Genomic DNA, 27,812 nt, shown 5'->3' with positions numbered 1-27,812 from the left:
CAATAGCCAGGGGCCCTCAGACCAGAGCATTCTCTTAGTAAACATGACCTCAAGCTGCCACATCTCTAGTTCTCCCAGGGGAAATTACAGGTCATATTATCTATGTAACCAAAATGGAGCACGTGGACGCAAGAAAACTTTTATATTTTAGTACTTTGCTTAATTCTTCATGTGTGTATGTTTGGGTGCTCAGTAATGGTGATGCCATTTCTAAAGCCGATGAGTCAGTGAAAGATTTAGTGTTAACTATGTGTAGAAGTAACTTAGGATTTTTAGGTCTAATTCTCTTGGGCCTTCAATGAGGATCTCTAGGTAAACTCAATTCAATTAAATTCATTCATTTATGCATTCGACAAATATTTATTGAGTATCCATTCTGCATTATCTACTCTTTTAGGCTCCAGGATGTGGATGGGAAGAGAGCAAACAAGAAATCTATACTCATGGAAGTTATATTCTAGGGAAAAAAACCAGATACATAAGTAAACAAGTAAATATTTGTCTTACAATTTCAAGAAGCAGTAAGTACCCTAAAGAAAAATTAAGCACGATAAGTGGTGGGTGGGTGGTCAGTGAAGGCAGAGCCCTGTCAATATTTGACAGAATCCATTCCAGGCAGAGAGGACAATCAAAGCAAAAGCTTTGAGTGGGAATGATCCTGGTGTGTTCAAGTCACATCAAGATGCTGAGGGTCCAGAGTGGCCTGAACAAGGCTGCAAGTGTAGGAATGAGGCTAATGTCACCTTGCTGAAGCCCCCAAGTCTCAGCCTCCCAGCAGATGGAGGGGACTTTTCAAACCAACGCTGTTAAGTTCTCTCTGAAGAACTGAATGCTTCCTAAAATAGCTACAATGGTGGTGATAAGGATAGTGAATCAGACAACCATGTTCCTAAAAATAAAATGATTATTGTTGGTACACGGAATGGTTTCCCAGGTGATTCTACAGTAAACGTGCACTAATATTTTCATTTCCTGTTGGAGGGTTTAGGAGGGGGCAGGATGGTGGCTTAGTGGCTGACCTATCTAGAACTAAAGCTAAATACCAAAAAGGGACAAAATGTGCATTTCTAATTCCTGCCTTTTCTGAGTTAGCCCATAGCCCCAAAGCACCCTTTTCCCACACACTCTATAAATAAATATATTTAACAGTGATACCTGTTCCAACACCCGGGACCCGATGGAGTTTCTCTAGTGGAACACAGGTTCCCTGAGGGTAGGGGTTTGCTCCTGGCATCCGTGGTGGTTTGCAAATAGTCGCTGAATACCTGGACACACTCTGCCTGGATTCATCTACCCCCTGGTCATTTCTAGTTCCTCCTTTAAGCTTCATGGAGCAGGGCACCAGTCGAGAGGAGGACCAGAAGGCACTCTGGGTCTCCCTGTCATGTCCTCTCATCCCGAACAGGATGTACTAAGGGCCGTTCCTTGGGAACCCCATCCTCAGGGTACTGCCCAGCCCCTTTAACATTCAGGTGATGGCATTAAGGAACAGTTCAGAGGAGCTCTGGGGGACGAGAGGGGCCATGCTCCTCTAAAGGCCTGTCATTGTTGAGGATTCATTCTAATGTGAACAGGCCGGGGCCTGGGACCTGGGACCTTTGCTGCAGTGGCGGCAGTCCTTGCACCTGGACAAATATCTGGAGCAACAAAATACAAAGAAACCACAAGAGACTAAAAGTAACTGCATACATGCACCGTTGGGACAAATTATGGGCAAGAATATAACAAAAAGCCTAAAAATCCAACTGCTACTTCTGAAGAGCAGGGAGAGCAAAAGGAAAAGCAGGGTACTAGGCAGATCCCCTATCACAACACCACCAAAGGGGTGGGCGGACCACCTAAACCATCCCTCTGCCCCCCTGGAGCCATCCCCACCCTTGCCCTATAAAAGGAACCAGCTTGCTCCTCCCTGTGAGCCAGGAAGCAAGGGAACCCATTGTTTGTTTTTGCTCCCCCCTGCTGCAGCAGGGGCACCGGTAAAGCCTTGCCTGAATTTTGTCTGGCCTCTTATCAATTTCAATTGATTAAGAAGGCCAAGAGCCCCTGGATAGTAACACTGAGAACCTTAAATTGGTGAGAGCATCACACCTTCAAAGCTGGGATATTTATAAGCATTTAACATCCCAAGAGAGCTGGGCAGGCCGTGGTGTTACAGAGAGGTCTAAGAGCTGGTTCTTTCCTGCAAGAGGCATAAAATCTACTGAGGAAAATTCCAATGATAAGATGCCATTAAACTAAATTCTAAATGAATACAATAAATTTCATCACCAAAGTGCACTGAATTCTAAAAGCATTTAACATGGTATTAGGAAATAAGTACTCAAATATTTTTGGAATTAAACCTGTGCTATTTATCCTGAGGCCGTTACTACTTATTTTTAAATCATATGTATTTTTCTCATGATAAAACAATAGACTTCCTAAATAAACACAAAAAGAAGAGAGAAGGAGTAAGGAAGGAAATAAAAACTATTCATAATCTTTGAACCGAGAAGGACCTCTCTTAACATTTTGGTTTATTTCCTTCCAGTAGTCTTTTTTTTCTTCTTACATAGATAAGATCCTATGGAATACATAATTTTACTTCCTATCTTCCTGTTAAGATCAAAGTATGTTTTGCATGTTTTAAAAACCTCTGTTTATTGGCTAAATAATAAACAAATGGTTTATTGATTAGACTGAAAGTTTATTTAAAGCATATTACTACAGAGTCCAACAAAATTTCTATACTTGGATGCTTCACATTGTCTACTGTGCTTTGCTTTAGACTGTTCCCTCATCATGTAGGTGACAAAATATCAGTTCAAGACAAGAATAAAGCAGAGAACATATAGATAAGACCTTCAGAGGCAGAAACTCAGTATTTACTTGTCTGCCCTTGCAAAAAGTAAACATGTGGGATTCTGGCTATTGGACTGGGTTATCTGTTCTCCAGCAGGGCTCCCCTCAGGAAGTCAACTCTCTATGGCCTTTCGGTTGACAGCCGGCAGATGGGGTGAATGCTGTCAGCAGTTATGCTGGAGCAAAACCCTTAAGAGGCGACTGCACACTGCACCAATGAAGCCAGGGGAGCCAAGAAAAGGTAATGAAGTGCTAAACCTGGCCTGACCTGCAAAACGCAGGACACAGAAGCCAAGCAGACACACCCACACGCTGCGCTTGGGAAGTCTGTCAAGTGGTGGATCGCTTTTGCAAAGCTCTTCTGTTCCTAATCAAGGTCCTATAACGATTTGTAACTAACAATGATTGTTTTATCAGGGAATTATTTTTAAAATATCCATGGCTTTGCTTCCTAAGCATTTCAAACACCTTCCTTGTATTCCTCTTCCATTTCATTGTGTGTGTTATCAGCTAAAAGAAACTGTTAACTGCTGGTTATTGAGCATTGAGCATGTGCTGGGCACTGAAGCACTGGATATGCATCCACTCACATAATCTTCCTAACAAGCCAGCACGACGTGTTTGTTCTATTACCCTTTCCATATTACAGATGAGGAAAGAGGTGCAGAGAGGATGCCCAGAGTCAGCCACCCAGCATGGGTGGTGGCTGGACCTCAGAGCCTATCCAGTCTCCTAATGGTCTCCATCCCTAAGCAACCCCGCAAGGAACCCGACTGTATCTTATCTTCACATCCTACACCACTCACACTGAGTTGAAAAAAGAAGATGCCCAACAAATACTGTCAGCTTGAATTGACTCAAACCATGTTGGATAGTCTTCATTATGCTTCCATTTTATCTCTTTGCCAAAGTTACATACATTATTAAGAAAAACAAAAGTGACAAAAGAAGTATAACACTTGCACACCCCTCTCCCTTGCCCTGGATGCTCCAAACTCCCACCTCTTTCCCTTAAATCGTTTTAGCAATTTATCCTGGTCTACAGATTGCCAAAGTTCTTATATTGATATTTCTTAGTGTATTAATTTTATATTTTGTATGTAGATATCCTTTATGAGACATGAGGATCTAGCTTTTACATAATTTTCCTTCTCACCGCACTCAAGAATATATATTTCTAATGATACACTAGGAACATCTATAATTCCTAATAAAGTTTGTGTTAAATCAACAATGTTTTAAGTACTGCCATTATTTACGGCAGAGCCAGGTAGTGTACCATAATTATTTTTGATTTTTTGTACAATGACTTCGCAACTGCTTCTTTTATTAAATTTTCTTAGTTTTCTGTATTTTATCCTTAATTATCCTTCAGCTGCCTTCTTATAAGTTTCAATAGTCAAAGATATCAGATAATACATCAATTCCTTTTTTCTTCCCTTGGTGAACTCCTTCCCAGAGCCATTCATTCACGTGCTTTAAATTCAACTTCTTTCTCTCTAGACTATTGGCACAATTTGTCATCTGGGACTTTACTTTTTCCCATCATCTGGATATTGTTCTACATTTCTGATTTCTTGGATCCTCTATTTCATGGACCCTTGGTACTTCAGAATTAATTGTGTGATTTGCCAATTGTGTGATAAAGCCAAAACTCCAGAGCCAGATTAGGAAAGTGTGCAAAGGAGAACTATTCCGAGACCGTGCATAATCTGAAAATGCTTTATTCTGTGCTCACACTAGATTAAAAGTTTAGGCAGGTGTAGAATTCTAGGTTGAAAATCTCTTCCCCTCAGAATGATAAAAATACTGCTTTTATGTTTTTCTCTTTCCTTATTGTGGTTATTAAAAAGTCTAATGTCTTTTTGGTTTCAATTGCTTTGAGTATGACCCCCCCCCGCCTTTTGGGAATGCTTTCTGAGTCTTCATCTGTTATTTTGAAGTCTCCCAGTAGTGTTCCTTGGTGTGGATCTTTTTATTTACTGATTTTTCAATTACTGTACCTAAGCATTTGTTGTGCTCTTTCCATCTGGAACTTCATGTCCTTCAGATCTTGGAAACTTTCCTTTACTTTGTAGTTAAAAACATTTCTTCCCATCCATTTTGTCTTTTTTCTCTTTCTGGAATTACTGATAGTCAAATGTTAAACCTCCTGTGTTGGTCCAAATATTTTTTTCCCTCCCTCTCATTTTGCAAACCCTTTGTCCTTTATTCTATATTTGGGGAACGTTTCTTAATAGTCTCACTTAGTTCCCTATTAAATATTTTCATTTCTATAAAAAGATATTAATTGTGAGTTTTCAGATTGCCTCAGAGTATTGGGAGAGGTTTCGTGGCTGACAACAGGAATTACGGATCTACTAAGGAGAGCTAGAGGAAGATGAAACCACAAGTAGAACTACCATGTTGGAAAAAAAGTTGGACTTCTTGGGCTGAAATCAGGAAATCATTTTTATTAATACCATAGTCTGTCAAGCATATTATTTTGAATTCCTGCCCTTGAAAGGAACTTGGGCCACTCTCAGGTACTAAAAATAGTCTCGGAGTTCCCGTCGTGGCACAGTGGTTAACGAATCTGACTAGGAACCATGAGGTTGAGGGTTCGATCCCTGCCCTTGCTCAGTGGGTTAAGGATCCGGCGTTGCCATGAGCTGTGGTGTACGTTGCAGACGTGGCTCAGATCCTGCGTTGCTGTGGCTCAGGTGTAGGCCGGTGGCTACAGCTCCAATTCGACCCCTAGCTTGGGAACCTCCATATGCCTCGGGAGCAGCCTAAGAAATGGCAAAAAGACAACAAATAAATAAATAAATAAATAAAAATAAAAATAGTCTCAGTCACACAATTGTCTCAAGAGACAACTGGGGACATCTTGCCTGCCTAGGAGTCCTTTCAGGATGACACAGTTTCTGTTCTTTTCATAGCTTCCACATATGACCCATGGAAAGCACAAAGATTTGTTCAACCGCCAGCAGGATGCAGTGGGCTCTCCCTGCAGCTCTTTCTCCTTGTTGCTGGGACAGTTAGGTACCAATCATTCTGCCCCCCTGGATATTACAGACATATGGTAACACCTTTAAGCGTTTTTTCAAAAGTGAATTTCCTTTCACTGGGAAATGAGCGACGAAGGGCATACTGGTACGTCTCTCTAAAGAAGTTCTCACTACTGTCCTTACTCCTTAAATCTCATCTTCTCTCAGATATGCTTAAGATGAGGATGATGAGGGTTGAAATCCATCTCATGTCCTCTTGTGTGGACTAAATAGGTGATCTGGAATCCATTTATCTTGGATCTAGCTATAACTGAGGCCACAAGAAAATTCGAATTTCACACCTTGTTTCACTTGAGCAATTTTTTCTATTTCCAATTCTTTTTCGTGTCTTTTTTTCAGTTCTCTTCTCTTTACCAACATACAATATCTTCAAATTTATTAGAGACTACAACTTAGTAATTTTCTTTATTTTCTACCATTTCCTTTAGTATCTCTGTTTTCTTTAGGTTCCTTTTTTGTTTTGTTGTTTTACATTGGAAGCTTTCCTCATATACTTGGTAATTCCTGATATTCTGCTGTCATTTAGGAATAGGGACTAGTTTTGAGTGGTGTTTTAGAAGGGAGATAAACTTAGGGTTAAATTTAACACACTTAACTGAAAGTTCTCTTGGGCTTTAGGATCATAAATTAACTTTAATTTTTAAATCTTATCACCAAATTAATCCATGTTAGTGTCAGGGCTTCTGTTTTTTCTGCAGTTCTTCTGAGTGTGGGCCTGGAGATCCAACATCAAAATGTGCAGCCATTTATTTTCCTGGATTGTGGGTTTTCTGAAGAGTTTGCAAACTAGAGCTTTCCAATTATGGGCAAAATATTTTATTGCAAAATGCATGAAGTACAAGATATCAGTCAAAGTTATGGCACCTCCTTTCCCATTCCATGCATATACACATGGTCCTAGTTCTTATTTTGGGGGGATATTGAGTAAATTTCCAAAAAAAACCCAAACCACCAAACTCCTTGGGTATTTAAATTGAGTAGATGACTATTATAGCCTATGGTAACTCCTAGATTGCTTTTGTTGAACATGGGTATTAGGACACAAATGGACAAGTTCATCTGTTGGCTTAAAGTGGCAGGTTTTCAGTCTTACCATTGTAGATTGGTTTTAAATTTGGCCCCAGCAATCCATTCCCCATCCTGTGTGTCCTTTGCTGTCTGACCATGCCATCCTTCCCACTGTAAGTCTATTCTCTTCACCTTAAGTTTGGGCTGGCCCTGTGACTTGCTCTGATGAACAGAGGTGGTGAAAATGACACGGTGGGACTGCCAGATCCAGGCCTTCAGAGACCGCATGTCTGCTGTTCTGCCCCACCCACACACATGGAAGTGAGGTCCCCTGGGTTCACTGACCCCAGGAATGGGCAGACAACCACACCCGAAGCAGAGGCAAGCAGTAGCTGCTGAGTCCTGCCGGTATTTCTGAATCATGAACAATATAATGGTTTGTGTTTTTAAGTCACTTGGGGGTAGTTATGCATCACTGGATAACTATGACTAACACACCTTAGAAGAACAGTTCAGAGCAGGGATTTGTAACTCATGCAGCATTTTGGGTGTCTGTACTTTGACACATTTGTCAAGAGATGGAATCCACAACTTTCACATGATCTTTAAAAACACTTTTGGATACAGCAGAAATACAAAAAAACATAAGAGAATACTATGAACAACTATATGGCAACAAGTTTGACAATCTGGAAGAAATGGACAATTTTCTAGAATCTTACAGCCTGCCAAAACTGAATCAAGTAGAAACAGACCAGCTGAACAGACCAATCACTAGAAATGAAATTGAAGAGGTCATAAAATCACTCCCTACAAATAAAAGTCCAGGACCAGATGGCTTCACAGGTGAATTCTATCAAACATATAAAGAGGAATTGGTGCCCATCCTCCTTAAACTCTTTCAAAGGTTGAAGAAGAAGGAATACTCCCAAAGACATTCTATGAGGCCACCATCACCCTAATTCCAAAACCAGGCAGAGATACCACCAAAAAAGAAAACTATCGGCCAATATCATTGATGAATATAGATGCAAAAATTCTCAACAAAATCTTAGCCAACCGAATCCAACAACATACCAAAAAAATTATACACCATGACCAAGTTGGGTTCATCCCAGGTTCACAAGGATGGTTCAACATACGCAAATCGATCAGCATCATACACCACATTAACAAAAAAAGTCAAAAATCATATGATCATCTCAATAGACGCAGAAAAAGCATTTGACAAAGTTCAACATCCATTCATGATCAAGACCCTCGCCAAAGTGGGTATAGAGGGAACATTCCTGAATATAATCAAGGCCATTTATGATAAACCCACAGCAAATATAATCCTCAATGGGGAAAAACTGAAAGCCTTCTCACTCAAATCTGGAACAAGACAGGGATGCCCACTCTCACCACTGCTCTTCAACATAGTTTTGGAAGTCTTAGCCACAGCAATTAGACAAACAAAAGAAATAAAAGGCATCCATATAGGAAGAGAAGAGATCAAACTGTCACTGTATGCAGATGACATGATAGAAAACCCTAAGGACTCAACCCCAAAACTCCTTGAACTGATTAATAAATTCAGCAAAGGAGCAGGATATAAGATTAACATTCAGAAGTCAGTTGCATTTCTGTATACCAGCAATGAAACATTAGAAAAGGAATACAAAAATACAATACCTTTTAAAATTGTACCTCACAAAATCAAATACCTCGGAATACACCTGACCAAAGAGGTAAAGGACCTATATGCCGAGAACTATAAAACTTTAATCAAAGAAATCAAAGAAGATGTAAAGAAATGGAAAGATATTCCATGTTCCTGGATTGGGAAAATCAATATTGTAAAAATGGCCATACTACCCAAAGCAATCTACAGATTCAATGCAATCCCTATCAAATGACCCAGGACATTTTTCACAGAACTAGAACAAACAATCCAAACATTTATATGGAACAACAAAAGACCCAGAATCACCAAAGCAATGCTGAGAAACAAAAACCAAGCAGGAGGCATAACTCTCCCAGACTTCAAGAAATACTACAAAGCCACAGTCATCAAAACAGTGTGGTACTGGTACCAAAACAGACAGACAGACCAATGGAACAAAACAGAGAATCCGGAAATAAACCCTGACACCTATGGTCAATTAATCTTTGGCAAGGGAGGCAAGAACATAAAATGGGAAAAAGAAAGTCTATTCAGCAAGCATTGCTGGGAAACCTGGACAGCGGCATGCAAAGCAATGAAACTAGAACACACCCTCACACCATGCACAAAAATAAACTCCAAATGGCTGAAAGACTTCAATATACGACAGGACACCGTCAAACTCCTAGAAGAAAACATAGGCAAAACACTCTCTGACATCAACATCATGAATATTTTCTCAGGTCAGTCTCCCAAAGCAATAGAAATTAGAGCAAAAATAAACCCATGGGACCTCATCAAACTGAAAAGCTTTTGCACAGCAAAGGAAACCCAAAAGAAAACAAAAAGACAACTTTCAGAATGGGAGAAAACAGTTTTAAATTATGCAACTGACAAGGGCTTAATCTCTAGAATATATAAACAACTTGTACAACCCAACAGCAAAAAAACCAATCAATCAATGGAAAAATGGGCAAAAGACCTGAATAGACATTTCTCCAAGGAAGATATACAGATGGCCAACAAACACATGAAAAAATGCTCAACATCGCTGACTATAAGAGAAATGCAAATCAAAACTACCATGAGATACCACCTCACACCAGTCAGAATGGCCATCATTAATAAATCCACAAATAACAAGTGCTGGAGGGGCTGTGGAGAAAAGGGAACCCTCCTGCACTGTTGGTGGGAATGTAAACTGGTACAGCCACTATGGAGAACACTTTGGAGATACCTTAGAAATCTATACATAGAACTTCCATATGACCCCGCAATCCCACTCTTGGGCATCTATCCGGACAAAACTCTACTTAAAAGAGACACATGCACCCGCATGTTCATTGCAGCACTATTCACAATAGCCAGGACATGGAAACAACCCAAATGTCCATCCACAGATGATTGGATTCGGAAGAAGTGGTATATATACACAATGGAATACTACTCAGCCATAAAAAAGAATGACATAATGCCATTTGCAGCAACATGAATGGAGCTAGAGAATCTCATACTGAGTGAAATGAGCCAGAAAGACAAAGACAAATACCATATGATATCACTTATAACTGGAATCTAATACCCAGCAAAAATGAACATCTCCTCAGAAAAGAAAATCACAGACTTGGCGAAAAGACTTGTGGCTGCCTGATGGAAGGGGGAGGGAGTGGGAGGGATCAGGAGCTTGGGCTTATCAGACACAACTTAGAATAGATTTACCAGGATATCCTGCTGAATAGCATTGAGAACTTTGTCTAGATACTCATGTTGCAACAGAAGAAAGGGTGGGGGAAAAATGTAATTGTAATGTATACATGTAAGGATAACCTGACCCCCTTGCTGTACAGTGGGAAAATAAAAAAAAATATTAAAAAAAAAAAAGAAAATGTAGTAGAATTTTGGGAGTTCCCATCAAAAACAAAGAAACAAAAAAACACTTTTGTGTCCAGAATGGCTAAGCATCATTGATTTATAGATCATTTAAAGTTAAACAGAGTATTCAACATAGCTTTTAGTTTTTGTTTATAAAAATAATACATGTTTGCTCTATTATAAAAATAAGATCAGAAAATTAGATAGAAGTATGTCCCAAAGGCATGGAAAAAATTTGATGTATACTTTCCAGAGCACATAAATATTAAGAATCTATCTGGAGAAATTAAAATGGTATGTTTATTTATATATGTTGTGTATCCCTACCTGTATATTCCTATATAAATGAATTACTTTGCTCAGTAGGAAAATTAGACCTTTGAAACATATATCACAAATATCTTACACTAGTTTGTGGTTTGTCCTTTGACTTTTGATGAGAGCCTGTTTTTTTTTTTTTTTTTTCCAATCAGATATATCAATATCTTACATTATAAGATATCTTGGCTTTTGTGTCACTCTTAGAAAGGTCTTCCCTTCTTTAGCATAAAATACGAGCTAAGATTTCTTTTACAACTTTGTGGTATTAACTTTTTTCTTCCCCGTTACAATCATTTATCCCTCTATGGGTTGTCAGAATTTTTTTTTTTCTTTTTGGTAGAAGAAGTGAAGTATGAAGCTGGCTTTGTTTTCTCACCCATCATTTACTAAACAGTAAACATTTCCACCTTTCATTCGAAGGTTATTCACCTGCTCACTTTCCTTCTGTACTGGGGACACCCTCTTGATGAAGTGCTGCTCCACTCATCTTGCTCATCCTGCACCAGTAACTCACTGTTTTCATTGCTATTGCTTATAAGGCATTTTATTACGTAAAGGAAGTTCTCTCTTTTTTTGCCTCTTTTTATACTATTACCCCTTTATTATCATTTTTTAACTTTTCCAGATGGACTTAAGAACCTTTACATCAAGTCAGCATCCATCCTCGATTGCCTGCCTCTATAAATTCCCCAAACATCTTTTTTCATTTGGGAGGCATCACATTGAACTTACAGCTCATTCTGAGGAGAGGTTACAGCTTTATAACACTGGACTCTCCTACCTAAGAACAAAGTATTTTTGCAGTTCTTCAAGAACCACTGTGGCTGATGGTAGAATTAGAAATTTTTCTTTATTTGTCTCTGTTGAGTTTATCTCTAGATATTTTAACTTTGGGGGTAGAGAAAAAAAAAAGATAGGCAATGCAAATATTCAGTTACCTCTGGCTTGCAGAAACCTTACTGCCCTATGCAAATAAACCTATGGCTTTTCCCCAGATGTTTCGAAGTCATTTTAGTCAAGTCCTCAGTCTCAATGTGACACACATACCTTCAAACATGGCATTGGCACTGTTTAATTCAGGTGTAATCAGTCTCAATCAACTTGGTGATTTCCCAACTTGTCCTGCCCCACTGTGCACAGCACAGGAGGTCTACCTGTTAAATTGAGGCCGATTTCCCCAAAGACAGAAAAACAAGGCTCTCAGAGAGAAATCTGAAGCTCCTTTGATGGGCTTATATGGCTTATAATTTGAAGGAGGATATATAGAAAAAAATACTTTAAAATATCGATGTTGGCGAATACCTCAAAACTTCCCAGGTACAAGTCTCTGTTCTGTAAATCAAAGTGTTTTGAAGGGATGAAGTGATGAACACTGAGGCTTTACCTGGGACTTAACTATATGCTTTAAGATTGAAAGAAGAAATAGTTGGATGAATTCCCTGGGAAAGAAGCCAACTGATACCTCTGGTCAAATGATGTACGTGAATCCTAGCTTTGGAAAAAGCCCCTTGAGCACTTTTTTTTTGAGAAACGTATTAACACCTTGAAATTCTACCCATGGACCCACATACATTGAAGCCTGGATTCTAAATATTACTTTGGTGTTAGAAGTAAGATGAGAATTTAGAGGAAATCAAGTAGCTATTTGACATGGTGAGGAATGTAGAACACAGGGATGTGCAGGCAGCACAGAGCAAGGAGATGGCAGAAGGGAAAAGATGTCAGGACACTGGGTGGGGTTGGTAAGCGAGTCATGGAGTCAGAGCAAGAAGGCCATGCAATGGCCAAGTTATAGATTGTTTGGGTCCTGGGAAGCTCTTCTGTCGTCCTAACACTGTGGGGATCAGTTTCCAGAGGTGATCAGAGAGAGACTCAAGCTGAAGCTGGTGTGAGAGCATAATGCAGAGAAAACAAGGTCTCGTGGGGCAGTGGTAAGACCTTAGGACCCATTTAAATTTACTGCAACATTCGGAGGGAAAATAGTGAAGTCATGAAGAACAAAGAACATGCCCTAATGTTCTTTATAGAAACATCCTGACTATCTTGGATGACTGTGTAAAATTTATTATGGAAAGGAATCCTTAAGTTTGGGAACTGGGGGTGGGCAGGTTCTAAAGGTCAGAGGACCCTGGGGGGTCAGAGGTATCCCAGAGCCCTTGCCTTGGTCTTCTCCAGATTGATGTATCAAGAGATCCAAAGGCAACATACCATTAGCAAAAAGATGGGCCTTATCACTTTCATTTTGGGTTGCTGATTACAGAGAAAATATCCACACTGTTCCAGAAATAGACTGATATACAACAAGCCTTTGACCTCCCCAATTAAGTTAGGTTATCAGGATATCTCTAGTTACTTTCTGCACTGAATGGTTCCAAGCTATGTCACCTTTTCAAAACAATAATAATACCAAAAAAAATGGCCCAAGAGTGTATCCTGAATAAATAAATGTCTGAAATCCACACAGTACAGAATCTATTGTCAACATTATTTTTCTGTTCTGGAATGTGAAACTCCTTAACTCCACAAACACAGTGTTCACTTGGTCGTCAAATTACTTTCTCATCACGACCCAGGCCTTCTCGGGCAGCAGTGAAATCTGCTGTGGAAGAGAAGGGAATCTAAACTGCCATGTATATAGCAGCTGGGTTCAAAATACCCTGGTTTCCTCTCCCCTGAGGACAGCATGGCCACACCAAAGGAGACAAACTAGCTACCCTTCCCATGAATGAGATGTATGCTATTAAGATAACTCCATGAGGATTTAGTTATTAGGTGGGAATTGCCTCTGTCATCAACCTGCATCCCAGGAGGATCGTCGGCTGTAATGGCAGCCTTACAGGATGGCAAGGGTGAGAGGGTCAGAAAACACTCACGTCAATTCCCTTATTCCTCCTGTCCCCCCACTTTTTGGAAGATAGAGCTGTACCATTAATTTAAACCTGCCATCTGTCACAGAAGAATTTCCTTTCATCTCCCAGGCCTGAGAACACAAACATATTGACCCAATATATCACTGGAAACCATCTTTAATATTGTAGTTGATAAAAATTAACAGCTAAATTGGATCTTTTTTTTTTTTTTTTTGGCTTCATCTATGGCATGCAGAAGTTCCTGGGCCAGGGATTGAACCCACACCACAGAAGTGACAAGGCTGGATCCTTAACCTGCTGAGCAACCATGGAACTCCCTAAATCAGATCTTCTTAATTCTGCTTTGTTACTAGGTAATCAAACACAAACACAAGTGCAGAGGAAAGACACATCATGCATTATGCTAAGTGCTGAGCACTGCAAGAGTTAAAATGTTGGTGAATGAACACAGAGAGAAAAGGACATCAAGGATATTGTCTGAGGACAGGGCCAAAAGAATCAAAATCTTCCTGAAATCCCCCTATTAGGTCATGGGAGTCTCAAGGTGATAACGCTTAAACGTGGGGGCCACTTGCAATTCTGCTAAGCGCTTTTGTAAGTGCCGTGTGCTGACATGGAAATCACCCTTTTGGGAAGATCAGAGAATTTTCTTCTAAAGAGCTCCTTCTTTAAAAGGACTTGAGCAGATCCCTGTCATTGTTCTAGATAATGGATTACCTATACATACATTTTCAAGTGTAATGACACTCTTGCTTATTAAAGACCTCTCAGCTGAAGGGGCAGAATATTATGAACTGGCCGAGCCATTCATTTTCCTGAATATGTTATTCAGTATTTTATGCTAAACCAGCAATACACCATCCATTTCAGTACAATGATCCTTATGTTCAATAAAATTGAAGTGTCGCATCATAAATCATTATAGTCATTTATTTTACATTAGACACATTAGCCACTATATTCCATAATCTATTACAATAAGGTGGATTTAAATGTACCCCAAGGAACTGCAATAATAACTCGAGAACCAAATACAGCAATTTATGGGTAAAATATGCTTAACCTAAAACTGCACTAGCTCTTGTGATGGCTGTGAACTCTGCATGAAATTGAGTGCTGGTGGTGACTGAACTGAGCTATGTGTGAAGAGGGAAAAAGAGGGAAAGAAACTTCAGACTTCCCTCGAGTTATCTGTTCATTAGCTTAACAAATGTATACGATTAACAATTCCATGATCGGAGAGACAAACTTTGCTGCGGGAAGAGACACTCAAATGAAATCTTTTCTCAGAGATACGTGTTCAAGCTCTCCAGTTAACCGTTCAACAGGGTGTCTGCTGTTTCCAACAATTGTGGTGTCCTGAAAAACATCACTAATTCAGACCTCCTCTAATTACACATTTGTGAAAATTCAGACAGAGCCTGAGTGAATGTGGTGTGAAGAAAAACATCTGCACATCTAATTAATAGCGTGAAAGCAGTGCCAGTGTAATGTTTTTATACCAGAGAACTGTCTAGAATCATCCTAAAGTCGGAGGCCTCCTTTTACTTATAACTGAGATGACAATTACACATTATTATCAACTAATGAAAAAGGCTTCCCCCAACAATCTCTTTTTTTAAGGCTGTGCTCGAGGCATAGGGAAGTTCCCAGGCTAGGGGTCGAATCGGAGCTATAGCTGCCAGTCTACACCACATCCACAGCAAGGCCAGATCTAAGCCACATCTGAGACCTACACCACAGGTCATGGCAACACCAGATCCTTAACCCACTGAGCAAGGCCAGGGATGGAACCCGCATCCTTAGGGATACTGGTTGGATTCATCTCCATTGAGCCGCAATGGGAACTTCCTCAATGATCTCTTTCAGATAATATTTTATTAGCCTACTCCATTTTCCTGTACATATCCAAGGGCAGTAAGGCTGTGGTCTATCATTCAGATTCTTCACTCTTTCTGAGTTCCTCCACTTAGTCATAGATAACGAGATCTTGTTTGTAGTTTTAGGCAATTGATTACTAGCCCTGCTCCTGAACCTCCTGGACAGCTCTCTGGGTATCTCAAGTCTACTCAACAGGAAAATGAGACTGGCCTTTTATTTTGTGTGCAATGAGGTCTTTGCTGTGTTCAGCCTGAAACAGCATGGCCCAGAATTGCTGTGAGCTGTGGTATGACATGGCTCGGATCTGGCGTGGCTATGGCTGTGGTGTAGGCCAGCAACTATACCTCTGATTCAACCTCTAGCCTGGGAACCTCCATAGGCAGCAGGTGCAGCCCTAAAAAGTAAAAAAGAAAAAAAAGAAAAAAAAAAGAAAAAAAAAAGACATAAAAGTACAAAATGTCATTGTCAGATTCATTAATCCTCCACAGTGCAATGTATACTCTTTTGTCTTTTCTTTTTACCTTTTACATTTACAAATTTGCTGTGCCTTCCTCAACTTGCAGTCTAGTTTACACTGTTGAAACGTTACTACCATCTGATTATGGTGCTGACACCAAGTATGTTGTCACCGCTACTTTAATCCTCTTTCGGCCTCAGCGCAATCCTGGTTTTTCTCTTTTATTGATAGATCTGAATTATATGTTATTTTCCCCAGGCAGGCTTTTCCAAATGAAACAAAATTTAATTTTCTGTTCCTAGTTCTAATCCCACTAGGTTCTTTGGCACTTTTTATAACTTGGCCCTGTTACATGTATTATATAAGGTACTTCTAGGGAGTTCTGGGTGATGCTCACCCACAATAAAGGCTTTCTTTTAATAGAATATGTCACCTTTCATGTGTCTGCAAATGTGGAGACAAATGACACTCTTCTAGCTCTCAATAAGCAGATAGAATAGAAATGAGATAAATCTATGAAAAAGACACGTGGATTTAATGGCCCTCAGACTAACCTGTGGGTTTAGCCTGGTGCCACATATAAAAAGTTTACTGAAGACAAAGGGATCTATTTATACAAATCTTTAGGCCAAATTCAGAAATATACAAAAATTTCGAACGTATTCTTTCAAGCAGAAAAAGAGTATAGTTCAGGGTCCAGTTAGAAGAACAACCCCATTCTAGATGATCCAGTAGAATTAATTTGATACGGCAACCAGTCACAAATGTTTTATAAGAGCTGAAAACCGAACGGGATGGGGATGGAAAGGAACACAGGCCAGAAGGGGGAGGGATAAAGGGCAGAGGTAGTGGGAACAAAGGCCAGGAGCCTACCCGTCCCTTGCCAGTGCCTCCTACTGGCCAAACCAGGCTGGCAGAAGTGGACTGAGAGGGAAGTTAGTGAGGCCCAGGCTTAAGGGCCTCTCACCATGAAGCCCCTTTACAGGGCCCTAGGAAGGCCCATGTGTACCTGGTCATATGGATGCAATTTGGAAAATATTCTATTTTAACTTGTGGTTATGACTGCTGTCTCTGTACCCTGACGCCCCCTCTATTATAGTTCTTCTAATGGTGGCGTTCAAATGGCCTGGGACATACTTGGGGGCTAGCTAGGAGAAGGTGGTTTAGTTGGTGTCTAGTGGGGTATACATGTGTGGTGCTCATTTATTTCTCTGTAGAGTCTGGTTGTTGCCATAGGATGGAGAGTTGCTAGCACTGCTTACTAAGTAGCCATCCTGCAGGCATCAGGCTGGCCTATGCCCCTAAGAACTACCATGCATTTTAAAAGTCCTATCAGACATTCGGAGAGGTGAAAATGATTTTTCCTGGTGTCAGAATAGCCTGCACTAACACATGGCTCTCTACTGTGCCTTTTCAGTTGGCTTTCACCTCAGATGCTTTAGACTAAGGACACTGATGACAAACCATTTGGTTGTAACATGAGAAACTTAAACATGAGAAACTTAAACTCACAGCTCTTCAACAAAAGCAAGTTGATGGAGGCTTGCCTACAATGGACAATAATCCTAAACATTTACATAATGGTTAAAAATAAATTGACAATGGAAACTTTTCTAATCTGTCAGGAATAAGAAAGTGAACTGCAGTCAGCATACGGAGCAAAGACTGAATTATATTTCTGCTTTTCTCTACATAAAACTATCACTATAGGAAGAGACAATCCAAGAGCATAAAGGAAAAAATTCTAGGAAAAAGGTAGGAGAGAGACGTCTGCTGCAGTTCAGTAAAAATATATTCTTATTTTTTTTGGCTTTTTGTGTTTTATTTGTTCTTTAATTTTCTCATTCTAAATAAATTTTGAAGATTTGTCAACGTAATATTTGTGTTGTGATCTCTTCTCATTAAAAATAAATATCCCCTTTGGTATATAAATTTGTATTTTAAATTCTGAATTATTTTCATAAAAGAGGGCCCCCCAGTTGCATGAACTTTAGGCCCTACGACCTGGGGACACAGGAGCTTGGGAAATGTATTTTATGGTGGTTGCCCTTACAACACAGAGTAGACTCAGGGAAGAATAGGGAAGGGATCTCAGAGCCAACAGGCAAAGGACAAGCACTAAAGGATCTTAAGGAGCTCACATTTCTCTGGGAGGGCCAGAGAACACAGCTTGGAAGTTATGCAACCATTGATAATGGCTAACACCATACCGGGGAATGGAGGGAGCCCAGAGGCTTCCTTAATTGGCACACATCGCCAACACACTGATTTTTTTTTCCTTTTTGTCTTTTTAGGGCCACACCTATAGCATATGGAAATTCCCAGGCTAGGGGTCGAAGCGGAGCTGTAGCCTCTGGACTACACCACAGCCACAGCAATGAGGATCCAAGCCGTGTCTGGGACCTACACCATGGCTCACAGCAATGCCAGAACCTTAATCCACTGAGAGAGGCCAGGAATCCAACCTGCTTCCTCATGGATGCTAGTCGGATTCATTTCTGCTGAGCCATGATGGGAACTCCTTGATGTTGGGTTTTGAGTGGTACCATTGGTGCACCTGCCATGGCTATTCCCAGAGATGCTATGTAGCTCTTGCAACATGAACCATATACGTGTGTGTTCCCTTGGGTCTCTAGCTGTCAAATCTAAGTCTGGTTCATCTCCAAATGATTGGAGGAATGAGGATCACTTACTTGTGATCCTCACTTTTCTAGGTGCCAGGGAGACTTGGAAAACTTTTGAGCCTCTATCTCCTAAGATGGGAACTTCCAAGCAAAGAAACAATGCTAAGAAAATAACAAAAAATCCCAAATAACCATGTTCATAGTGGCATTATTTATTTATTTATTTTTGCCATTTGATAAGGATTTCTTTTTTTATGTAATGATTTTTATTTTTTTCCATTATAGATGGTTTACAGTGTTCTGTCAATTTTCTACTGTACAGCATGGTAACCCAGTTACACATACATGTATACATTCTTTTTTCTCACATTATCATGCTCCATCATAAGTGACCAGACATAGTTCCCAGTGCTACACAGCAGGATCTCATTGCTAATCCATTCCAAAGGCAATAGTCTGCATCTATTAACCCCAAGCGCCCCATCCATCCCACTCCCTCCCCCTCTCCCTTGGCAACCACAAGTCTATTCTCTAAGTTCATGATTTTCTTTTCTGTGGAAAGGTTCATTTGTGCCTTATATTAGATTTCAGATATATGTAATATCATATGGTATTTGTCTTTCTCTTTAATTTACTTCACTCAGTATGAGAGTCTCTAGTTCCATCCATGTCGCTGCACATGGCACTATGTCATTATTTTTTATGGCTGAGTATTATTCCATTGTGTATATATACCACATCTTCCTAATCCAATCATCTGTTGATGGACATTTAGGTTGTTTCCATGTCTTGGCTATTGTGAATAGTGCTGCAATGAACATGCGGGTGCATGTGTCTTTTTCAAGGAAAGTTTTGTCCGGATATATGCCCAAGAGTGGGTTGCTGGGTCATATGGTAGTTCTATGTATAGTTTTCTATGGTACCTCCATACAGCTGTCCATAGTGGTTGTACCAGCTTACATTCCCACCAACAGTGCAGGAGGGTTCCCTTTCCTCCACACCCTTTCCAGTATTTGTTATTTGTGGACTTATTAATGATGGCCATTCTGACTGGTGTGAGGTGGTACCTCATGGTAGTTTTGATTTGCATTTCTCTAATAATCAGGGACATTGAGCATTTTTTCATGTGCTTGTTGGCCATCTGTATATCTTTCTTGGAGAAATGTCTATTCAGGTCTTTTGCCCATTTTTCCATTGTGTTGTTGGCTTTTTTTTTTTGCTGTTGAGTTGTATAAGCTGTTTGTTTATTTTAGAGATTAAGCCCTTGTCAGTTGCATCATTGACACTATTCTCTCCCATTCTGTAAGTTGTCTTTTTGTTTCTTTTTGGTTTCCTTTGCTATGCAAAACCTTGTCAGTTTGACTAAGTCCCCATTGGTTTATTTTTGCTTTTATTTCTGTTGCTTTGAGAAACTGACCTGAGAAAACATTTGTAAGGTTGATGTCAGAGAATGTTTTGCCTATGTTCTCTTGCAGGAGTTTGCTGGTGTCTTGTCTTATATTTAAGTCTTTAATCTATTTTGAGTTTATTTTGGTGCATGGTGTGAGGGTGTGTTCTAGTTTCATTGATTTGCATGCAGCTGTCCAGGTTTCACCAAAGTGGTTATAGAGGGAACATAGCAGCATTATTTATAGTAGCCAAGATATGGAAGCAATGCAAATGCCCACTGGCACATGAATGGATAAAGAAGATGTGGTATATATATGTATATGCAACAGAATAGTACTCAGCTATAAAAAAGAATTAAACAATGCCATTTGCAGCAACATGAATGGACCTAAAATTATCATACTAAGTGAAGTAAGTCAGAGAAAGGCAAATACCACATATCACTTATATGTGGAATCTAAAAAAATGATACAAATGATCTTAATCATAAAATAGAAAGAGACTCATAGACATAGGAAACAAACTTATTGTTATCAAAGGGAAAAAAGGTAGAGGGAGGGATAAATTAGGAATTTGGGATTAGCCAGTGCATACTCCTATATAAAAAAATAGATAAACAACAAGGACCTACTGTATAGCACAGGGAACTATATTTCAATATAAAAGAAAAAAATCTGCAAAAGAACACACACACACACATATATACCTATACATATATACACAAACAAACATATATATTACTGAATCACTTTGCTCTGTACTTGAAACACTGTGAATCAAATATACTTCAATAAAAGAGAAAAAAAATCTAAAAATAAAAGGGAACTATATTCAATCTCTTGTGCTGGAATATGAAGGAAGATAATATGAGAAAAATAATGTGCATATATTAATCCACACGACTACGTTACTTTGCTGTACTGCAGAAATTGGCAAAACATTGTAAATCAATTATACTTCAATAAAAAAATTTTAAAAAAGAAAGAAAGGAGTTCCTGTTGTGGTTCAGCAGGTTAAGAACCCAACTAGTGATCCATGAGGATAAGAGTTCAATCTCTGGCCTCACTCAGTGGGTTACGGGATCTGGCATTGCTGCAAGCTGTGGTATAGGTCATGGATGCGGCTTGGATATAGTGCTGCTGTGGCTGTGGCATAGGGTGGCAGCTACGGCTCCGAATGAACCCCTAGCCTGGGAACTTCATATACCATGGGTACAACCCTAAAAAGACAAAAGAAAAAAAAAACCCACAAAAAATTTTAAAATTGTACCTCACAAAGTCAAATACCTCGGAATACACCTGACCAAAGAGGTAAAGGACCTATATGCCGAGAACTATAAAACTTTAATCAAAGAAATCAAAGAAGATGTAAAGAAATGGAAAGATATTGCATGTTCCTGGATTGGGAAAATCAATATTGTGAAAATGGCCATACTACCCAAAGCAATCTACAGATTCAATGCAATCCCTATCAAATTACCCATGACATTTTTCACAGAACTAGAACAAACAATCCAAACATTTATATGGAACCACAAAAGACCCAGAATCGCCAAAGCAATCCTGAGAAACAAAAACCATGCAGGAGGCATCACTCTCCCAGACTTCAAGAAATACTACAAAGCCACAGTCATCAAAACAGTGTGGTACTGGTATCAAAACAGACAGACAGACCAATGGAACAGAATAGAGAACCCGGAAATAAACCCTGACACCTATGGTCAATTAATCTTTGACAAGGGAGGCAAGAACATAAAATGGGAAAAGGAAAGTCTATTCAGCAAGCATTGCTGGGAAACCTGGACAGCGGCATGCAAAGCAATGAGACTAGAACACACCCTCACACCATGCACAAAAATAAACTCCAAATGGCTGAAAGACTTAAATATACGACAGGACACCATCAAACTCCTAGAAGAAAACATAGGCAAAACACTCTCTGACATCAACATCATGAATATTTTCTCAGGTCAGTCTCCCAAAGCAATAGAAATTAGAGCAAAAATAAACCCATGGGACCTCATCAAACTGAAAAGCTTTTGCACAGCAAAGGAAACCCAAAAGAAAACAAAAAGACAACTTACAGAATGGGAGAAAATCGTTTCAAATGATGCAACTGACAAGGGCTTAATCTCTAGAATATATAAACAACTTATACAACTCAACAGCAAAAAAACCAATCAATCAATGGAAAAATGGGCAAAAGACCTGAATAGACATTTGTCCGAAGAAGGTATACAGATGGCCAACAAACACATGAAAAAATGCTCAACATCGCTGACTATAAGAGAAATGCAAATCAAAACTACCATGAGATACCACCTCACACCAGTCAGAATGGCCATCATTAATAAATCCACAAATAACAAGTGCTGGAGGGGCTGTGGAGAAAAGGGAACCCTCCTGCACTGCTGGTGGGAATGTAAACTGGTACAGCCACTATGGAGAACACTTTGGAGATACCTTAGAAATCTATACATAGAACTTCCATATGACCCCACAATCACACTCTTGGGCATCTATCCGGACAAAGCTCTACTTAAAAGAGACACTTGCACCCGCCTGTTCATTGCAGTACTATTCACAATAGCCAGGACATGGAAACCAGCCGAATGTCCATCCACAGATGATTGGATTCGGAAGAAGTGGTATATATACACAATGGAATACTACTCAGCCATAAAAAAGGATGACATAATGCCATTTGCAGCAACATGGATGGAACTAGAGAATCTCATCCTGAGTGAAATGAGCCAGAAAGACAAAGGCAAATACCATATGATATCACTTATAACTGGAATCTAATACCCAGCACAAATGAACATCTCCTCAGAAAAGAAAATCATGGACTTGGAGAAGAGACTTGTGGTTGCCTGATGGGAGGGGGAGGGAGTGGGAGGGATCGGGAGCTTGGGCTTATCAGACACAACTTAGAATAGATTTACAAGGAGATCCTGCTGAATAGCATTGAGAACTATGTCTAGATACTCATGTTACAACAGAAGAAAGGGTGGGGGAAAAGTGTAATTGTAATGTATACATGTAAGGATAACCTGACCCCCTTGCTGTACAGTGGGAAAAAAAGAAAAAAGAAAAGAAAAAAAAATCCTAAATACCCACTGTAGTGACACCATTATCATTCCTATCTTGTGCAATGGAACTAGAAATGGAAGCCTTGAGAGTGAAAGTAATCTGCTGTGTTCAAAGAGTCAGAAATAGGTAGGGTTAGGAGGCTACCTCCAGACCCTGGGGCACAAGTTCAGAATCCAATGTGAGAGGCAGATGAACAGGAGAAAAATAACAGCACATGTGTGATGGAAATATCAACTGATCTATGGTCTTCAGGGCCAGGGACAACAAGGAATGGTGAGGACTGTGACAAAGTGGAGAGCTCATGTCTATCACAGCAGGACAGCTGCTTGTAACTTCCTGCTGGCTGTGGCCATGGAGGGACACTGGCCAGGGGAACCGGAAGTGGTGATTTTTTTTTTCTTTTCTTTTTTTTTTTTTTTATCTTTTTGCCATTTCTTGGGCCGGCCCCGCGGCATATGGAGGTTCCCAAGCTAGGGGTCCAATCGGAGCTGTAGCCACCGGCCTATGCCAGAGCCACAGCAAGGCGGGATCCAAGCCGCGTCTGCAACCTACACCACAGCTCACGGCAACACCAGATTGTTAACCCACTGAGCAAGGCCAGGGATCGAACCTGCAACCTCATGGTTCTTAGTCGGATTCGTTAACCACTGTGCCACGACGGGAACTCTCGAACGTGGTGATTTTAAGAGAGGTGGGAAATCTAGATTTCACGTGAATTATCCTGATTTTTAAATGTTGTTAAAAATTGAAGAAAACTTTGTCTACATTGTTTGGTCCATAATTGGACAAGCTCATCTGCTATTCAATGATGATCTCCGTTTGCAATTTCTGCTGCAGAGTGTGCTCTTGCCCACTGAGCCACATTACCACACCTCCTCTCTTAAGCAGGTTGCATTTTACAAACCCACTGTTAACTCCCAGGCTTTGCTTTTCCTCCACACTTGACGAGAGTTAGGCCTGAGTCTCTGAAGGCCTGACTTTTACCTTGAATAATTTTGAGTGAATCCTCTAACCTCTATTCTGTCAAATAAATATTTAAAAAAAAATCCACTCTGCCTACCTCCCAGGGCTATTATGTGAGTCAAGCGAATCACTGGTCTGAACGCATTTTGAAAACTATCAAGATTACAGAAAAGCCAGTACATTACTTTTGATGATAACCATAATTTTCCAAAAGGAAATTAGCCCCAATCCCCTCTTTCCATTTATAGAAATAACACATTAATTTTTCTTCCGTTTCTGACTCTACCCCCACCCTCTTTGGCATTTCAAAAATGATTGCCTTGGATTCAATAAGTTCATTAACCACTTCCCCTGACACCACAGGAAAACAACTCATCTGTCCCAAAGAACTTCCATTTTGAACACAGTGTTTTTTTTTTTTTTTCTTTCCCCCACATAGCTTCTTACTTTTTTTCTTTTTAACCAAGCACGATATTAAGGAGTCTTGTTTGCACTTGAATTTTTCTGTGGAGACTTGAAACTCACTTGAATGAGGAGATGGGATTACTTAGGTTAGCTGAGAGGCAGAGCAGGGTGGCTGGATCATGTCTCCAGGTACCCCACTGTTCTTTTCTGTACTTGTTGAGTTTGTGTCATGGTCCTAAACTGTCTGTGCACCATATGCAACCTGGGGAAAACCATTTTCACTGAAAGACAAAATAAACCCTCTACTTGGATGAAGGATGGAACCCATTTAGCAATGGTGCTCCTCTCCACATTTCCCACTCTTGTGATGACATGAAGACAGGCTTAAGCCTTCCTCCAGCCCCTGGCCTGTGAAGTCGTCAGTGGACCCATGTACAGGAATGTAGAAATATCTGCCATCAGCACAAGGAATGACTGCGGAGGTACGTCTCTAATTTGAAAATTTGATAGCTACTGTTAATGAAATAAAAATTGGGAGCTTGGGGTTAATAGATGCAAACTATTGCCTTTGGAATGGATTAGCAATGAGATCCTGCTGTGTAGCACTGGGAACTATGTCTGGTCACTTATGATGGAGCATGATAATGGGAGAAAAAAGAATGTATACATGTATGTGTAACTGGGTCTCCATGCTGTACAGTAGAAAAAAATTGTATTGGGGAAATAACAATTAAAAAAAAACAACAACAACGAAACGGGAGTTTCCTGGTGGCTTACTGGTTAAGGATCTGGTGTTGTCACAGCTGTAGCACAGAGTTGATCCCTGGTCTGAGAACTTCCATATCACAGGCACAGCTAAAATAAAAAACAAAAAACAAAAACAACCTAAGCAGAGAATCTGTGATCAAAGGAAAAATCCCAGATTGGTAAAGCTCTTTTTGAAAGCCATGGGAGGCCTTTTCAATTGAAAAGGAAAAGAAGAAATCCTTTACTACACACCAAGACAGTCTGGATGACTGGTGTTCTGTCTTTCCACATTCTATGGGTGGACTCCTTGTCTAATAACTGCACACAGCACTGGTCAGAATCTGGTTTTCACTCTCATTCTATGTTCTTGCCCCGTCCTGCTTCTATAGTCCACGTCCTGCTTCTATAGTACACCTCACTCTCATTCCTTGCCTTCCCTAAGGTTGTTCTTCCTATCTGATATGTCTCTCCCTGGTGTCCTCCACCTCCTTAGAATCTACAATCCTTCCAAGCTGTACACAAGCCCAATGCCTTCCATGAAGCCCTGCTCAAGTATACCCTCCTCCCTTTCTTCTGACTCGGACCTACACACTGTTATGTTGTTCCCTCGTGACTACCTGCCCCTCTTATCTGTCTACTTGAATTTGAAGTTCAAGCCCATTGTGTATGCTTTTCCTCCAAGTTCCAGAGTGTCTGGTCCAAGGCAGTGCTTGGCACAGAATAGGAACTCAGTTAAAAAAAAAAAAAAAAACGGATTTACCTGCAAATGCTGGCCACAAAATGTAGTTTGCTGCATCTCCAGGCTTCCTGAGCTTAAGAGCTTCAGAGGAAAAACATTCAAGTAGACACAGGTGCTCAGAAATGTAATACTACTTTGGGAAGTGGTGAGGATCCTGTTTCTGGAAGTATTCAAGCAGAGGCTGGACAACCATTGGTATGAATGGCATGGGATGGAATGAAAGATGAATGGAAGGGGTAAAGGAAATGGAGACCCAGACAGGTAAAGCGGTCAGTCCAAAGTCCATGTTAGGTCAGAGGCAAACCAGACTTAACCCCTGGCATTCCTACTCTCAGCCTGGACAACCTCTAGTGTATTCACTGATAATCTAAAGACACTCGGCCTGAATGTGTTTCCTTCTGTCTGCCACATTGTATTTCTGCAGGTCTGATGTGGCCACTGCATTAAATGCCAATCCCTCTATTTCCACCAGAGGAGAGGTTTTTGTTTTGTTCACTGTGATAGCCCAAGCACTCTCACACAGTGGAGACCCAACAAAGAGTTGCCTAATGCTGAATGAATGAGTGCCTAGAAAATGACAGCGTAAGTCAGAGAGGCCAGGCTATGTAGCAAAACCCACAAATCTCAGTCCCTTACAGAAACAAAGGACTACTTCTCACTCAGGGTTCATGTCCACCCTGCCTTAGCAGGCGATCTGCTCCCTGCCACCAAATTTTGAGACCCAGACTCATACAACAGCCACTATCTTGAACACTGCTAATCACCGTGGGGGGGGGGGTGCAGGGTTTTGAACTGGCAGTTCCAGGCTTGGTATGGAAGCAATGCACATCACGTCTGTGTTCATGAGTCACTGACCAGCTTTCATCATATGGTCTGCCCAGCCACAGGAAGCCAGCATTGGCAATGCTACCACACTGCCAAAAGGTGGTGAGTCAGAAATATGTGTAGGAGAGCATTTGCGGCTCCCAGGAGGTAGATTTGGTTTTAGCCACTTTCCTTCCATTTGAAATAGATTAAGTAGGTTGGAAAAGACTAAATAGTTAGGAAGAAGCCATGTTTCACAATGATGGATGAAGGGAGAAAGATTTAGAGACATTTGTTTTATTGCTTCCCAGTTAAGAAGCAACTCTCAAATGATACGGAATCAAGTTCCATTGTAAAATCAGATATAGTTCAGGCAGGTATGATGCCAGGGCTATGTGTGTGTGTGTGTAGGGGGGGGGTTGTGGGTAGGAAAAGGACAAAAGTAGGAAAAACAGCAATATAACTTCCTAGAGAAAGGGTTTTTTAAAAACCCTTTCAGATTCATAGGGTGTAGCCCTAACTCCCAGTGTGATGGTGTTTAGAAGTGAGGAGGTAATTATGTTTAGAGGAAGCCATGAGGGTTGGACCTCCTAGTGGGGTTAGATAGTGCCCTTATAAGAAGAGGAGCTAGAGAGACCTCTCTCTTCACATGCACACAACCAAGGAGAGGCTGGACAAGATCACGGTTGGAAGGTGCCCATCTACAAACCAGGCAGCGGGCTCTCACAGGAGCCATATACACTGGCACTTTGATCTTACATTTCCCAGCCTCCAGAATCATGAGACACCTGTGCCTATGGTTTAAGCCATCCAGTCTATGGCATTTTGTTTCGGTAGCCAGATCAGACTGAGACAGTTGATTTCACATACAGTCTGAATCAACAGTGAGATGTGGCCTCCCCAAAGGAGAGTTAAGTGTTCGTTTACAGTAACCGGAGTATTAATTCTAGAATGATGGAGGCGATGACTCTGCCTAACTCCACATTGGTGGAACCACAGCTGGAATATTGCACTAGTACTTGGTGATGGATTGATGCATCCAAAGGAACGTGACTAGATTGGTAAAGGCCTCAGTCCTTGAACATAAAAGGAACCGAGGAAGTA

The 27,812-nt window shown here is 40.4% G+C and overlaps 1 protein-coding gene and 1 long non-coding RNA gene across 15 annotated transcripts in view; both read right to left on the bottom strand.

Annotated features, from left to right (window-relative positions):
* Nucleotides 1–27,812, bottom strand: part of RARB (retinoic acid receptor beta) — a 787,370-nt gene that overhangs the window by 261,379 nt on the left and 498,179 nt on the right. The gene's annotated exons all lie outside the window — the stretch shown is intronic.
* LOC146397223 (uncharacterized) lies at nt 6,291–23,061 on the bottom strand. The gene is made up of 2 exons (XR_014822528.1): nt 21,393–23,061; nt 6,291–8,752 (listed from the first exon to the last, which is right to left on the bottom strand). It is a non-coding gene; the product is annotated as an uncharacterized LOC146397223 (long non-coding RNA).

Source organism: Sus scrofa, chromosome 13 (genome assembly GCF_054392235.1).
Source record: "Sus scrofa isolate SSC_HxYL_T2T_F1_AM1 chromosome 13, Sscrofa_HxYL_maternal_Yorkshire_Landrace_v2.0, whole genome shotgun sequence".
Lineage (NCBI taxonomy): Eukaryota > Metazoa > Chordata > Mammalia > Artiodactyla > Suidae > Sus > Sus scrofa.
Note: the sequence above shows the minus strand (reverse complement) of the source record. Positions and strands in the feature narration are given on the sequence as shown.